This window comes from Carassius carassius, chromosome 1, assembly GCF_963082965.1.
Source record: "Carassius carassius chromosome 1, fCarCar2.1, whole genome shotgun sequence".
Taxonomy (NCBI): domain Eukaryota; kingdom Metazoa; phylum Chordata; class Actinopteri; order Cypriniformes; family Cyprinidae; genus Carassius; species Carassius carassius.
In genome coordinates, this window is record NC_081755.1 from 5,319,650 (window position 1) to 5,333,517 (window position 13,868).

The 13,868-nt window shown below is 37.6% G+C and overlaps 2 protein-coding genes and 1 long non-coding RNA gene across 5 annotated transcripts in view; all 3 read left to right on the top strand.

Annotated features, from left to right (window-relative positions):
• LOC132103759 (uncharacterized) overlaps positions 1-6,753 on the top strand; it is a 39,152-nt gene extending 32,399 nt beyond the window's left edge. The window contains exon 3 of the long non-coding RNA XR_009423463.1: positions 6,238-6,753. This is a non-coding gene — a long non-coding RNA (uncharacterized LOC132103759). The remainder of the gene's footprint in view (positions 1-6,237) is intronic.
• Positions 1-13,868, top strand: part of LOC132139998 (gastrula zinc finger protein XlCGF7.1-like) — a 136,938-nt gene that overhangs the window by 107,540 nt on the left and 15,530 nt on the right. The gene's annotated exons all lie outside the window — the stretch shown is intronic.
• LOC132140035 (gastrula zinc finger protein XlCGF8.2DB-like) overlaps positions 1-13,868 on the top strand; it is a 108,066-nt gene that overhangs the window by 55,858 nt on the left and 38,340 nt on the right. The window lies entirely within an intron of this gene.

The window sequence follows — 13,868 nt, forward strand, 5'->3', positions numbered from 1 at the left end:
CACCTAGTGATCAACTGTAAAAAATAACAAATGTTACCTCTTCCCAACAGGAAAATCCACCAACAATCAAGAATCTCTCACACACACACAAACACTATAATTTGCTGTTATACTCCATATAACTCCATATACAAGCCAGAAACTAAGCCTTTTTTTTGCACAGGCCTATCTAAAGGGTTAATGGTCCCACCTAGTGATCAACTATAAAAATAACAAATTTTACCTCTTCCCAAAAGGGCAAAACCACCAACAATCAAGAATGCATGATTACATGGTGTCATGGCTTTGCAATCAAAAAATGTCGTTATAATGGAAGTCAATGGGGCAAAAACAGCCACCAACAACAAATTAGGGAGAAAAAAATTAAATCTAATGCTGCACAAAAACTAAAAATGCTTCAAAGCCAATGTTGCTACTAATCTTTGACATGCCCAAGACTGTTATAAAAAGTAAAAAAAAAAATCCAGCCACAATTACTTTTATATTGAAAATAAGTCATTTTGTGTGTTTTTTTCCCCCAAATCAGTGACATAATTTATGAACTTGGCAATTAAAGAGTTAAAATCTTGGATTTTTTTTTTAAACATTTGGTAGTTTTGATCAGGACTGAAGTTGATTAACAGATTTATGCAAAAAAGATAGAAAAAAATATGAATCTGATACATTTTTACAGCAGTTTAATTGAGTGGATGTTTTCATCCCGAACATACCGAAAGGGTAGTGAATTTGAACAATCGCCATTATTGCTGATGCCGTCTTGTGTTTAGTGGTTGTCAGAGCGTGCAGTGAGACAGTGTGAGCAGTGCACCGCCCACCCAGCCAATCATCATAGGATTTGCAACAGTGTCAGGCAGCTGATGTGTAGCCACAAGCCACAGCATGACACCTCGCGCTTTATTCAACCAAATTATAGTAACGCGACACTTTACATTCTCAGTAAAGATAACGGCGTTGCAACGATGGGAAAAGTAATTAATTAGATCTCAGTATACTCCGTTACTGAAAATTACACTCCGTTAGTAACGCCGTTATACTTAAACGTGTCACAGTGTCTGGTTGGTGTTCCCTGGGTAACCACTAGATGTCCTCCTTACCCACGGTGTCTGTCACTTCCTGAACCACATTCCCCACGATCTGTCTTCTCATTGCACTCAGCTGTCACTAATCATTAATCATTGCACTCAGCCAATTCCCCATTAGCGTTTGTCATTTCTCTGTGTATTTATTCCCTGTCTGTCTTAGTATGTGTCACGGAGTCCTTATAGTTATCACGACAAATTCGAAGTCTTGTTCTTGCCCTTGTGTTTATGTCTGTTAATGTTGTTTAATTGCTACTTTGGTATTGACCCCTGCCTGGACTGTTTACGATTTGGATTACCCCTAATAAAGGACATATCTGCATTTGGATCTCTCGCTTTGTTTTTCCTGTGTCCCGGTCATGATAGAAGGACTCCGTCACACACGAGATCCAGCGGTATGTCTGTTGATGTTTCTTCCCCAGCCACCGAGCGGGAGAGAAGGAATCAGTTTGAGGGAACCCGCCTGGTCGTGTTTCGCGGGACCAGAGGAGGTCGCCGAGGAGTGAGTGGTCGAGAGGAGGCTCAGCATCGCTCTCCACCATGGCCCCCCTTCGACCCGGGGCTCGTGTGGGATGGATCAGAGCCGCCGTCTCACCATGGCGGACGTAGAAGGAAGAGGAGGCGCATGTCTGCCGAGCCAGCGCCACTGCCCATGATGGCCGCAAGTCCAGCGTCACTGCACAAGATGGCCGCCAGCCCAGCGCCACGAGGCAAGATGGAAGCCAGCCCAGCGCCACAGCAAAAGATGGCCGCCAGCCCAGAGCCACTGCGTAAGATGGCCACCAGCCCAGCGCCACTGCCCAAGATGGCCGCCAGCCCAGCGCCATGAAGCAAGATGGACGCCAGCCCAGCGCCACAGCACAAAGTGGTCGCCAGCCCCGCGCCACGATGCAAGACAGTCGCCAGCCCAGCGCCACCACCCAAGATGGCCGCTGAGACATTCTTGGATAATTTTTCCATGCTGAACAAGATCCTAGAGATTCCCAGGAGTGGTAATGTCACGTCTGCTGATCCAGAGACTGTTCACGTCACATCTGCTGAGCCAGCGCCACAGTACAAGATGGCCGCCAACCCATTGCCACTGCAGAAGGTGGCCGCCAATCCAGAGCCACTGCCCAAGATGGCCGCCTGTCTAGAGTCATGGCACAAAATGACTGCTTGTCCAGCCCCTCTGCACAGGAGGACAGCCACAGTTGACCCTCCAGAGTCAAAACAGGTTCCCGTTGACCCTCCAGAGTCGAGTCAGGTTCCCGTTTACCCTCCAGAGTCGAGTCAGGTTCCCGTGGACTCTCCAGAGTCGAGTCAGGTGCTCGTGGACCCTCTAGAGTCAGGGTTAGTCTTCGATGACCTTCCAGAGTCAGGGCTAGTCACCGTTGATCTTCTAGAGTCAGGGCTAGTCACCGCTGACCTTCCAGAGTCGGTGCTAGTCACCGTTGACCTTCCAGAGTCGGGGCTAGTCACCGTTGACCTTCCAGAGTCAGGGCTAGTCACCGCTGACATTCCAGAGTCAGGGCTAGTCACCGATGACCCTCCAGAGTCAGGGCTAGTCACCGTTGACCCTGCAGAGTCAGGATTAGTCACCGTTGACCTTCCAGAGTCAGGGCTAGTCACCGGTGAAATTCATGGACAGAGGCAAGTCACCATTGATCTTCATGAACAAATGCAAGTCACCAATGATCTTCATGAACAAAGACAAGTCACCAATGATCTTCATGAACAAATGCAAGTCATCAATGAACTTAAAGAACAGAGTAAAGTCAGCATTGATCTTCTGGAATCCAGTCTAAACACCATGGGATTACCAGAGCCTCTCCACGTCTCTGTGGAACTACCAGAGCCTCCCCACGTCTCTGCAGAACTTCCAAAGCCTCGTCACGTCTCAGCCGAACTCTCTGAGCGCTCGACTGATCCTGTCGTGGCCACGGAGGCTACCCTTAACTTGTTCATGTTCTCTGTTTCAGATTTGCCCAACCAGACTTGCTCTCCAGTCAATCCGATCCCACTGTGGTGGTCTTCGGCACCGCCGACAGATCTCTGTCTTCTCATTGCACTCAGCAGTCACGGGTCATTAATCATTGCACTCAGCCAATTCCCCATTAGCGTTTGTCATTTCCCTGTGTATTTATACCCTGTCTGTCTTAGTATGTGTCACGGAGTTCTTATAGTTATCACGACAAATTCAAAGTCTTGTTCTTGCCCTTGTGTTTATGTTGTTGGATTGCTACTTTGGTTTTGACCCCTGCCTGGACTGTTTACGATTTGGATTACCCCTAATAAAGGACATATCTGCATTTGGATCTCTTGCTGTATTTGGATCTCTCGCTGTGTTTTCCTGTGTCCCAGTCATGACAAAACGCCGTTACTCCCAACGCTGCACACACACACATACACACACACTATAATATGCTGTTATACTCCATATAGCTTTATATACAACCCGAATTCCGGAAAAGTTGGGACGTTTTTTAAATTTTAATAAAATAAAAACTAAAGGAATTTCAAATCACATGAGCCAATATTTTATTCACAATAGAACATAGATAACGTAGCAAATGTTTAAACTGAGAAATTTTACACTTTTATCCACTTAATTAGCTTTTAAAATTTAATGCCTGCTACAGGTCTCAAAAAAGTTGGCACGGGGGCAACAAATGGCTAAAAAAGCAAGCAGTTTTGAAAAGATTCAGCTGGGAGAACATCTAGTGATTAATTAAGTTAATTGATATCAGGTCTGTAACATGATAAGCTATAAAAGCTTTGTATTAGAGAAGCAGAGTCTCTCAGAAGTAAAGATGGGCAGAGGCTCTCCAATCTGTGAAAGACTGCGTAAAAAAATTGTGGAAAACTTTAAAAACAAAGGTTCCTCAACGTCAAATTGCAAAGGCTTTGCAAATCTCATCATCTACAGTGCATAACATCATCAAAAGATTCAGAGAAACTGGAGAAATCTCTGTGCGTAAGGGACAAGGCCGGAGACCTTTATTGGATGCCCGTGGTCTTCGGGCTCTCAGACGACACTGCATCACTCATCGGCATGATTGTGTCAATGACATTACTAAATGGGCCCAGGAATACTTTCAGAAACCACTGTCGGTAAACACAATCCACCGTGCCATCAGCAGATGCCAACTAAAGCTCTATCATGCAAAAAGGAAGCCATATGTGAAAATGGTCCAGAAGCGCCATCGTGTCCTGTGGGACAAGGCTCATTTAAAATGGACTATTTCAAAGTGGAATAGTGTTTTATGGTCAGACGAGTCCAAATTTGACATTCTTGTTGGAAATCACGGACGACGTGTCCTCCGGGCTAAAGAGGAGGGAGGCCTTGTTTATTTCAGCAGGACAATGCAAAACCACATACTGCAGCTATAACAACAGCATGGCTTCGTCGTAGAAGAGTCCGGGTGCTAACCTGGCCTGCCTGCAGTCCAGATCTTTCACCTATAGAGAACATTTGGCACATCATTAAACGAAAAATACGTCAAAGACGACCACGAACTCTTCAGCAGCTGGAAATCTATATAAGGCAAGAATGGGACCAAATTCCAACAGCAAAACTCCAGCAACTCATAGCCTCAATGCCCAGACGTCTTCAAACTGTTTTGAAAAGAAAAGGAGATGCTACACCATGGTAAACATGCCCCGTCCCAACTATTTTGAGACCTGTAGCAGAAATCAAAATTGAAATGAGCTCATTTTGTGCATAAAATTGTAAACTTTCTCAGTTTAAACATTTGCTATGTTATCTATATTCTATTGTAAATAAAATATTGGCTCATGTGATTTGAAAGTCTTTTAGTTTTCATTTTATTAAAATTTAAAAAACGTCCCAACTTTTCCGGAATTCGGGTTGTACAAGTCAGAAACTAAGCTTTTTTTGCACAGGCCTATCTAATGGGTTAATGTTCCCACCTAGTGATCAACTGTAAAAATAACAAATGTTACCTCTTCCCAACAGGGAAAACCACCAACAATCAAGAATCTCACACAAACACTATAATTTGCTGTTATACTCCATATAACTCCATATACAAGCCAGAAACTAAGCCTTTTTTTGCACAGGCCTATTTAAAGGGTTAATGGTCCCACATAGTGATCAACTATAAAAATAACAAATTTTACCTCTTCCCAAAAGGGCAAAACCACAAACAATCAAGTATGCATGATTATATGGTGTCATGGCTTTGCAATCAAAAAATGCATTATAATAGAAGTCAATGGGGCAAAAACAGCCACCAACAACAAATTAGGGAGAAAATAATTTAAATCTAATGCTGCACAAAAACAAAAAATGTGTCAAAGCCAATGTTGCTACTAATCTTTGACATGCCAAGTAAAAAAAAATCCAGCCACAATTACTTTTAAATTGAAAATAAGCCATTTTGTGTGTTTTTTCCCCCCAAATCAGTGACATCATTTATAACCTTGGTAATTAAAGAGTTAAAATCTTGGATTTTTAAAAAAAAAAAACATTTGGTAGTTTTGATCAGGACTGAAGTTGATTAACAGATTTCTGCACAAAAAAAAAATTGAGAAAAAATATGAATCTGACACATTTTTACATCAGTTTAATTGAGTGGATGTTTTCATCCCGAGCATAACGAAAGGGTAGTGAATTTGAACAATGCACAAGGGTTAAATACACATAAGTACTAGCAAAACAATATATTTATAGTTTGTAAAATACACGCCAATGTCTATGGAAGCGGCAATAGTGGTCTTTACAAATATAATCTGACGACATGTTTTATTGATATCATATACACATTGAGCAGGTAATTATAAAGTTAACTCTTCTCCCAATTTACCTGAGACTAACTTAAGGCCCAATCCCAATTTTTATTTATACCCCTTCAGCTACTCCATACGTCTACCCCTTCTACTTGTGCCTTGAAACAAAGTGTCAAGGAGTAGGGGTGAAAATATACTAATGTCCCATAATAATTGGGACACCACATGTCATCTAGCTCTTACAATACACACACCTATAGTGGTGTGCATAAGAGCCTTTAATTACAGTTCTATATTATTGCACTGCTTACTGACACACACACACACTCACACACATACATATTAGAGATCGCACAGTAGCCAGGAGCAGAGAAGCTAGATTTTTTTCCTAATATTTTGTTTCTCTCTCTCTCTCTCTCTCTCTCAGTATATAGGTTACATCTTGATGAGTGTCCTTGGTAGTGTGCTGTTAATCACAGTGGGTGTTTATGACTGCTGCATAACTGGAAAATGGGACTGGTGCCCAAGTTCAATATTAAGAAAGTGTGGAGGAACACATCCAGAGCAGGGGAGTCAGACACAGAGAAGTACTGAAACAGAGAATCCAAGCCCTGTGGTTAGACCAACGGAACAGAACTTGATCCCTTGAAGAGGGCTTAAGCTCTGACCAATCCCACGAGCCCAGACCCCCTAGCGACGTCCATGATCCTGAGACAGAGAATAGACGAGGTGAAGGACCGACTGAATCAGCAGAGGCTGAGCCTTTAATCAAAAAAATTTTTTTTCCATAAAATTCCTGCCCATGTCTTTCTATCTTCGGCACATATATTATATTTAGAAATTTAAGGGACAAATTAAAGTCTTATGGTAAAATCTCGATATAATTGCCTTAATAACATTATGTTACAATTATATTTATTGGTAATATATATTTCTCCTATATACATTTCTGAGTGTCATATATCCTACACACACTGATTGCACATTGTATTTATGCACAGGCACACATTTTCCCATACATTTACGTTGTTTCCACACACATTCACAATAATGTTTTGATTTGTCATGTTTATGTTGCTCTGTTTAGTTATACTGAATGGCCCTTACCAAAAAGTAGCATACTTCAAGTTTATTTTACTAAGTATACTTAAGTAAAGTTCAAGTACATTTTTAAGTTTATGTAGCAAGTATACAAATATAAGTGTTATAGCAGTATACTTGTAAGTGTACCGTTTCAAAACTCCTTGGGACTAAATTGGCCCACTTTCTAGTACATAAAACTATATTTTTAAGTATACTTTAAGTATAAGAGTAGTAAACTTTGAGAACATAACTAGTTTACCTCTGTTTGTAGTTTCTACTGCAGTTATACTAAAAGTGAACGTATAGGTTTACTGATAGTTTACTAATTAAATACTTTGTACACTTTGAAGTATATATAGTCTCAGTAAACTACTAGTTTAGTAGTTTTATACTGCAAGTATACTCATAGTTTTCTTTAAGTGAATTTTACATTATACATCCAAAACATCCAAAGAACAGGGTATCTGCTTGTAAACAAATACATTTTATTCTAGCTTCATTAAACACTTTAATGTAAAAAAGAAAAAAAAAAGAAATAACATTTTGAACAAAAAGCTGAAAAAGATTATGTATTGGATTCAGAATGATAATCAAAACGTAGAGGAAGTCAATCAATAAAAAAAGCTTGACTGTAATTATTACCTCTTTAGTGGTCCACATTTCATTCCTTAATGTTACAGTTTTGATGCTGTTTTATGTCATATGTTCGTGTTAGATTACATGTGTTAGTATGTTTTAGTTTATTCTTCTTGTGTTTTTTCTTGGAAATTCTGTGCAGAATATGTACTAGCGCCTTCTACCATATAATAATGAAAACACAGATTCTAGGAGTATAGCTCAAATATATTTAGAATTTTTGTAAGTATAAGTGTAGTATACTTAAATGTCATTTTAAGTATATTTATGAGGATAACATAAAGCCCATTTCTGAGAAGTACATAAAAAGTAAACTAAAAGCATACTTTCCTATTTTTAGTTTAAAAGAAGTATACTTATAGCACACTTGAATAAACTTCTTTTTCATAAGGGGGCGTGTACTGTTGTAGATATATGCAGTCAGCAGGCAACTGGTTTAGTTGCTGTTGTTTTTTCTCCATGTGATCCTGTTTGGTATCGCAACTTGACTTAAAAAAATAAAAAAGCTATTTTCGGTTGCACTGTAAACATACTATAAAATTCAGAATTTCTTTTCTTTCATATGTGCATATATGGGATCCTTATATAATTTTTTTTTTCTTTTTTTTGTGTCCTTTTGGATTTTCTAAGTTTACTTCTTTGGAAAGACATTAAGTTTACCTTGCAAAAAAGCTTGCAACATGTTTTACAGCTTTACAGATTTTTTTTAAATACCACCTTTCAATCTTTTGGTTAACTTTGCTGAATATAACAAATGATGACAAAATAAACATTTGAAACAAGATAAATGGTCTATGCTTAATTTTATGAAGTGTGCAATTAATTGCAATAATCACAGAAAAAGGGTGTGATTAATTTAAGGGTGTAAAAATGTATCAATTGACAGCCCTAAACAGTTCAACTTTTTCACTGTTCAGTTTGTTTCACGGTGTTAGTCATGGTTTTGGTACGGTTCGGTATGTGCTATGTTTATGAAAAACTATACTGTACTAACTATACTAACTACTAGCAACAGCACAAATAAATATAATATATATACAAATAAATTAAACTTTTTAGGGAGGTCTAGCATTACCCAGACAGAAAGGTAATATAAATAAATAAAGGTAATATATTCACATGTTAAACAGATAAAAATATATTGAATATCTCTATCTATCTATCTATCTATTGTAAGGGAAACAGGTCAATTTAGCTCAAAGGGAATCGTTAAAGATTTTAAAGGGAATTTGAACAGAATCACTGTTTCACGGCTGATCACTGAGAAGCCCTGCGATTCACTGAACGAGCCGTATAACATCAAATCTGCGCTGGATATTAATATCCAAAGTATAGTGAAAACACTATCAATTAGCACAGTAACAAGATCGGCAGTTTAAGACATTAACATGTAAGCACGAAACACAAGATACTTCTCTTTTCAATATGAATAAGGCTTTATTAGATAAATCTAAGACATATAAACTTATCTAACACATAAGCACACACACTCACACATTCACACAAGTTGCAGGAAGATCAAAAGTTAGGGAAGGATGAGTTTAAGAGAATGGAAATGTGAAGTCCCAAGTTTACAGCAATACATTAAATTGCATAGACATGAACAACCATCATTCACTTAATTAACCCTCGCATTGAGTTCCTCAATGAGGTTAAAAGTATATTAGATACACCAGTGCAAATGTCTGGAGGAGTTACTTGCGTCTCCTGTGAAAAGGGGGTTTCCCGATGTCGCTGATTGGCTGGAAGTTCAGTAGGCGCTGAAGTGACGTCTTGGGAAGCACGCTGGGACAGTGCTCAAAGAACGCTAACAGTGATGACTAAAAGCAGCAGCTGAAAAGCAAACGCTAAAAGCAGGCTAAAAGCAAAGCTGAAATCTAAAATCTAAATTTGATGGTGTCCTGAGTATTTAAACTGGCCTGTTGGCCAGAATTTAATGTTAATTGCTGTATGTTAGGTGTGAGATTTATTAAACTTGGTTTGTTATAATCTATTAATAAGTGATGCACAAGATAAGCACAATTCTCTGCACATTTTCTGTATATCCGCAAAGTGATATCTCTGTCATAGTATTCTTTCAGTGGTCAAAGGGATACTACACCCCAAAATGAAAATTTTGTCATTAACCATTTAGCCCCATGTCGTTTCAAACCCGTAAAAAGCTTAGTTCGTCTTTGGAACACAATTTAAGATTTTTGGATGTAAACCTTGAGGCTTTTCACTGTCCCATTAAATGCCAAGTTAAACACAGTGTAAAGGTCCAGAAAAGTATGAAAGACATTGCCAATATAGTCCATCTTCCATCAGTGGTTCAACTATAATGTACAAAAAGCATTCTCATAATTTACATGGTTCCTGTAGCTCAAGTGGTAGAGCATTACGTTAGCAAGCAAGCAAGTGCAAGGTTGGGGGTTTGATTCCCCGGGAACACATGATAGGTAAAAATTGATAGCCTGAATGCACTGTAAGTCGCTTTGGATAAAAGCGTCAGCTAAATGCATAAATTTAATTTAATTTTAATTTAATTTAATTTCATAATGTTTATGATAGAACAACCCCTGACATGGGGATAAGTGATTAATTTCATAGTTTTCATTTTGCGGGTGGAGTATCCCTTTAACTAACTTATTAATACAGTCTCTGGCTGCAGCCGACTGGCATAACAATGTAACCTGCAATAAAAGAAGCCCAGGCACACACACTATAATTTGCTGTCATACTCTGTACAAATTTTACCTCTTCCCAGCAGGGAAACCCACCAACAATCAAGTATGCATTATTATATGGAGTCATGGCTTTGCAATCAAAAAATGTTGTTATAATGGAAGTCAATGCAGCACAAACAGCCACGAAAAATAAATGGAGAAAAAAAAATTAAAAACTAATGCTGGACAATAACTAACAATGCATCAAAGCCAATCTTGTTCTAATCTTTGACATGCCCAAGACTGTTATAAAAATTAAAAAAAAAAAAAATCCAGTCAACAATCACTTTTTTATATTGAAAATAAGTCGTTTTGTGTTTTTTTTTCCCCAAATCAGTGACATCATTTATGAACTTGGTAACTAAAGAGTTAAAATCTTGGATTAAAAAAAACAACAACAACATTTGGTAGTTTTGATCAGGACTGAAGCTGATTAATAGATTTATGCAAAAAAAAAAAAAACTGAAATAAAAGGGGTATAAAATAGAATTGGGATTGGGCCTAAGTGTCCTGGGACAGGTGAGGGAGTGAGTGGAAGCTGGTGGAGCTAGTGGAACACATCATGTTACATCCTGTGACATAGTTTGTACTGTTTTCTTTTCTCTCCTGTGCTCTTCTATTAGGAGCTGATTACTGGCTCCTGAAGCCTTTTTTTTTTTTGTTCCTGTTACTCCTGCATGTAATAAATCAAAGTATAGTGGATTCTTTAATGGTTGGCAGTGTTCTTTAGGGATGAGAGGCTCCATGTGGACTTTCCTTTCACTATAGCCGCATTTCCACCGCTGGAACTTTACCCAGGAACTAGGGCATATTCGTGCCCATAAACGTGTTAAACAGCCAGAAAAATAATCTGTAGAGTGGCATCTTGCTAAAATATACGCACCATTTAACATTCATCATTTATTTTTTTTACTTTTTTTTATGTTTATGTTTGAATAAATCCATCCAAGTTTTTATGAAAGCCACTATTTAAATGTGTATATATAAAAAACTAACTTAAGTAATTGTAACTTTTTTTTTATTTTAAAAACTTGATTATGTGCATAGCAATTTAACCACAAATCAGATCATTTTAACCTTCAGTATTATAAACTGTCCGATCCTGCAGATTTACTTTATTCAACATCAAGAAGATCAAGCCCTTTCTTTCGGAACATGCTGCACAACTCCTTGTTCAAGCTCTTGTTCTGTCCAGGCTGGACAATGCAATGCTCTCTTGACAGGTCTTCCAGCCAATTCTATCAAACCTTTACAATTAATTCAGAACGCGGCAGCAAGATAAATTTTTAATGAGCCAAAAAGATTACACGTCACACCTCTGTTTATCAATTTGCATTGGCTTCCAATAGCTGCTCGCATATAATTCAAGGCATTGATGTTTGCCTACAAAACTACCACTGGCTATGCACCCATTTACCTAAATGTATTACTTCAGACTTATGTGCCCTCTAGAAGCTTGCGTTCTGCAAGTGAACGTCGCTTGATTATGCTATCCCAAAGAAGCACAAAGTCACTTTTACGGACTTTTAAGTTAAATGTTCCCTTCTGGTGGAATGAACTCCCCAACTCAATCCGGACAGCTGAGTCCTTAGCCATCTTCAAGAATCGGCTTAAAACACATCTCTTCCATCTTTATTTGACCCTCTAACTTTAACACTCACTATTCTAATTCTATTCTTTAAAAAAATCTAACTACCTTTCTAATCTTTTTATATTCTATTTTATTTTCATTCATTATGCAATTGTATGCGTGTGTGTGTGTAAAGAATAGCTAGCTATTATTATTTTTTATTCTATGTTTTCTTTTTATTTATTATATTATTTAAAATCCCATGCTACGTGTACAGTGTTAACCTAACTGAGACTTGTTATAGCACTTAAATATCATTGCTCTTTTTGATTGCTTCCACTGTCTTCATTTGTAAGTCGCTAAATGAATAAATGTAAATATAAATAATATAGTACCAACTGACTCTCATATATATTTTACAGCATAAGATGTGATTTTTTTTTTCTTGAGAAAATTTGGCATGTACTGTACCTGATATGTATCCAATATAATTGATATTCGCTTGTTAGGTCTGATGTCACGTAGGGCTGGGTATCGATTCAGATGTTCCAGATTGATTCGATTTCAATTCACATGCTCTCAGATCGATTCAATTTCGATTCTCGATTCTATTTTCGATTTCGATTCTCAATTCAATTTTCTATACTAGATTCTTGATTCAACTCAATGAATATAGATTTAAAACAAATACTATATTTATGAAAAAGAACAGTGAACATAAGTTTACAAGTGAGTAATTAATAAAAAGAAATGAAGAGCCACAAACCTGTATATTAAACTTTTATTTTAGGTACACGTAGGTCTCTAATTTTCAAATGCATACAATTATGTTAATTAAATACAATACAATTTTGATGCAAGATGAAAAATGTATGCTGAAAAAAGTCAGAACAGTCGCATTCCTCGATCAAACAAGATTAAGTTATTTAATTTTTAAGAAAAAATAATCATACAATTTTACAAAATTTGCTGTAACATTGAGGCTACAAGCCTATGAACAATGTAGGACAACTACAGTCAATACTGGCTTATTGGTGATAGTTCACACAAAAATAAAAAAATTATGTCATCATTTATTTATGTATTATTATTATTAATCATGTTTAATAATTTTTATCTTATGCTGTTCCGCAGATTTGTAGTATTACTACAGCATTTCACCTCTGCATTACAAATCACGCAAATAGCTTTGTTCTTGTCCACAACACTATCTTCGTCGTCTTGCTTGCGAAATCTATAATTATTTCATACCTCTGACTTTTATGTGAGGGTGGCATCAACATCGACAAACAACCTGAAACTGCCATTTAAGGCACTGAATGAATGAATGACAGGTTCGCCTCTCACTCCTTGGTAGCAACGCGCAAGGCAAATAAGAGGGTGACATCTACTGGAGAAGACTAGTAATTAGATTACATTAATCTTACATTCATTGTTTGCAGAAATAAATATGAAAAAAAAATTGATTCATGGCCTTTGAGAATCGATTTTGAATCGACATTTTAAAAGATGATTAATCGAAAAATCGTTTTTTTACCCAGCCCTAACATCACATAGCACTGTTTCCATTACCAAATGCTCAGATACCACGAGAAAACAACAAATGGGTGCTAATATAAACTCACGATGTGATATAATACTAGCGAAAAAGTTATAATCCTAACCTTTAACTCCATACTGAAGTCCCAGACATCCAGACAATGAAAATATAAATGTAAATAAATAAATATACAAATTATTTGTGTTTGGGACACTGTGAGCATGGAGACTGTAGTGTACACCGTAAGTTTGAAAGTGTTTAGCTTAAATTATTAATATGAATAAACAGTGCTCATAAATGGCTGCTGAGGTCGAATTCTCCAGTGAAGCCAGTTGAGGCTTGGACCTGGAAACAGCGCTTCTTACGTCATCACTTAACAACCGAATTGAATCGAATCTGTATTTTCTAATTTCACACAGGTGTGTTTTGTTTTTGTTCGTGTGCAAAATTTTAATAAATAAATAGGTAATGCAATTCTTAGAATTAAGAGAATGTATCATTTGACCTTTTCAGCCAATGAGCAT